Source organism: Ailuropoda melanoleuca, chromosome 18, assembly GCF_002007445.2.
Source record: "Ailuropoda melanoleuca isolate Jingjing chromosome 18, ASM200744v2, whole genome shotgun sequence".
NCBI classification, from domain to species: Eukaryota; Metazoa; Chordata; class Mammalia; order Carnivora; family Ursidae; genus Ailuropoda; species Ailuropoda melanoleuca.
Window position 1 is genome coordinate 13,649,482 of NC_048235.1, and position 3,600 is coordinate 13,653,081.

At 45.3% G+C, this 3,600-nt stretch overlaps 1 pseudogene; it reads right to left on the reverse strand.

The window, feature by feature from the left end:
• Nucleotides 1-1,000: 1,000 nt before the first annotated feature.
• Nucleotides 1,001-2,471, reverse strand: LOC109488399 (annotated as a pseudogene).
• Between the last annotated feature and the right edge of the window lie 1,129 nt (nucleotides 2,472-3,600).

Here is a 3,600-nt window from a genome sequence, read left to right on the forward strand (position 1 = left end):
GAGGGGTAGCTCTGCTAAGTTTGGAAACAGCATGCTTTTCTTTTCTCCTCCACCCCAGTCCCTCTGATTCAGCCCTCGGCCCCTTCTGCTCTCAGGGCCTCAGGGCAGATGCTGTCTGAGCTCCTGCTATGGTACTTCACCAGGTACGGGAGGCTAAATAATGGCCCCCTAAAGACATCCCCGTCCTAATTCCTGGAGCCTGTGAATGTTACAAATGTCACCCCCCCAAAAAAGGACTTTGCATAATGTAATTAAGCTAAGCATCCCAAGGTAGGCTGACCAGGTGGGTGTGAAATACAACCACAGGTATTCTTAGGAGAGAGGGGCAGGTGGGGAGGAGAAGGCGGTCTGACCCTGGAGGCACAGACTGGGGTAATGCAAACATAAGCCAAGGAGTGCTGGAGCCATGAAGCAAGGAGATTGTGCTCTAGGCCCTCCAGAGGGAGCACAGCCCTGCTGACACCAGATTTCGCCCCGTGCTACTGATTCTAGACTTGTGGCCTCCAGGCTGTGAGAGAATAAACTTCTCTTGTTTAAAATTTATGGTAATTTGTTTATGGTGATTTGTGACAGCAGCCACGGGAAAGGAATACACCAGGTCTTCCAAAATTATACTCAATCAAAACTTATTTTCTTGACAGCATCCTTTAATTTGGTGTTACAGAGGACCAAAACCGAGTTCTATCAATTCACCCTAAGGAAAGTCCTTAATGCTCTAAGAAGCAATGAAGTTTTTAAAGGAGGGGATTTAAAATTCCTCCAATTCTTTTTTTTTCTCATTAAATTTTATTTTAATGGGTCTCAAAATTCTATGACAGATTTTTGGTCAAGTTGTTTCCATTAAAAAGCACTGGTTTTAGAAACGAATAACTTAAAACTGACACACACACAAAACCACAAATGGTCCACAAAACATTCTCCTTTTCTTCTGAAGGTTTTACGATGCACTGTTCTCATTAACCAGTCTTTTACTATTAAACGGCCAATGACACAAACAGCTCTGAGACTTTTCTTCCACCACTGACTAAGGGTGGCAGATATTGGGGATAATATTCATTTACCCTTTGGAGCTTTCTGGGCAGACTTGGTGGCCTTGCCAGCTCTAGCTACCTTCTTGTCCACTGCTTTGATAATGCCCACAGCAACCGTCTGTCTCGTGTCACAAACAGCAGAACGGCCCAGAGGAGGATGGCAGAGAAGCTCTCAACACACATAGGCTTGCCCGGAACCATACCAACAATGGCAGCATCACCAGATTTCAAGAACTTAGATCATCGTTCTGGAAAAAAGCTGGAAGATGGTCCCATCTTCTCCTTTGGCTCAGCAAACTTACAAGCAATGTGAACTGTGTGAAAATCCAGCACAGGTGCCTATCCAGCACTGATTTGGCCTGGATGGCTCAGGACAATCACCTGAGCTCTGAGGCCAGCTGCTTCCATGGGGGGGTCGTTTTTGCTGTCACCAGCCACACTGCCACGACGAACACCTTTGACAGATATGTACTTGACATTAAAGACCACATTGTCCCCAGGAAGGGCCTCCCTCAAAGCTTCAGGGTGCATTTCAACACACTTGACTTCAGCTGTAACACTGACTGGAGCAAAGGTGACCAGCATGCCAGGTTTAAGAACAGCAGTCTCCACTCGGCCCACAGGGACGGCACCAATACCACCAATTCTGTAGACGTCCTGGAGAGGCAGACACGAGGGCTTGTCAGCTGGACAAGTCAGTGGCAGAATGCCATCCAGAGCTTCAGGCAGTGTGGTTCCACTGGCTTTGCCATCTTTACGGGTGACTGTCCATCCCTTGAACTGAGACATGTTAGCACTTGGCTCCTGCATGTTGTCACCATTCCAACTGGAAATGGGCACAAATGCTAACATGCTGAGGTTGTAGCCAATTTTCTTAATGTAAGTGCTGACTTCCTTAATGATTTCTTCGTATCTCTTCCGGCTGTAGGACAACTCAGTGGAATCCATTTTGTGAACACCAACAATTAATTGTTCCACACCCGGTGTGTAAGACAGAAGGGCATGCTCATGGGTCTGCCCATTCTTGGAGAGACATGCTTCAAATTCACCACACCAGCAGCAACAATCAGGACAGCACAGTCAGCCTGAGATGTGCCTGAAATCATGTTTTTGAGAAAGTCTGCGTGTCCTGGGGCATCAGTGATGGTCACATAGCACTTGCTGGTCTTGAATTTCCACAAGGAGATATCAACGGTGATACCACATTCACGTTCGGCTTTCAATTTATCCAAGACCCAGGCATACCTGAAGGAGTCCTTTCCCAGGCATACCTGAAGGAGTCCTTTCCTATCCCAGCAGCCTCCTTCTCAAATTTCTCAATTGTTCTTTTGTCGATCCCACCACATTTGTAGATCAGATGACCAGGAGTGGTACACTTGCCTGAATCTATGGGTCCAATGACAGCGATGTTGATGTGAGTCTTTTCCTTTCCCATTTTGGTTTAGGTTTAGCAGTGGTTTTCACAACACCTGTGTTCTGGCGGCAAACCCACTGCAAAAAAGCTAAAATTCCTCAAATTCATGTCTCATTGGTAAGACTAATGTAAAGAAATAGAGTGGACTAAAACTGTAAGCAGTGGGGTACAAACTGGGGGATGGGAGGGGGCCAACAAACAGGCAAATTTCAAATGAGGGTCTGCCCTTAAGGGCTATCCCCTTAGTAGGGTCCTTCTTTTGACACATGAGAACGTATAGAGTCTTTAAGCACCCTACATTTGTTCTCAGTGGCTCTGATGTCAAGCCATCCAATGCCTGGCACACAGTGAATGCTGGATCTGGTGGCGAGTGAATGAAGAGGAACGGGAGGAAGGGGAGGAGCCAAGCTGCAGGAACCGATTGGATCAGGTGACCCATCCTCAGACCTCTGTGATTACAGCCCATACCATAGAACAATTATTAACATTCCTATAATGTACATTTCTCCCCAACCTGAATCTTTTCCCCAAGTTCTCTGTCATGTATTGTAATTTACAATAATTTCTTATGTTCAGTAACATACACCTCTAGTTTTCTGTGCAAATTTACCCCGTAGAGCAGATGAAATCTTCATGCTATAGAAAGAGCCAAAGCTCCTCCGGGGTAACTTCTGGATGGCCACTCAAGTTAACCAAGAGCAAAAAGCTGTAATTATCAACCCAAAAGAAAGCCAGCTGCCTAGAATAATCAAAGACCATAAGGGACACCATTCACGACTTTCCTAAGCAATGTTAACATCAAAATATGGATAGCAACAGCCTCATCTCTCCTGCAATCTCCCTAAAGGTATTATTTCTCAATGGTTATGTTTATACTCCCCCTAGTCTTACAGTTCTTTTTAAAGTCCGAAAATAAAGGGTAAAATAGGACAAAATGGGGTCCTGTGAGAGACTGCCTATAGAATTAGCTGGAGCATGGACGCCAAAAAATCCTCAGGGCTCCTCTCCCAGTTTTTGCTTCATTTAATGACACAATGTTGAAAAACGACATTTGAGAGCATCAGCTACTTTCAAGTACTACATAGACAAGAAGGAAAGAAATCATTGAGTGCAGGAGACAGTACTTAAGTACTGCAAATGCCCTATAGAATATCT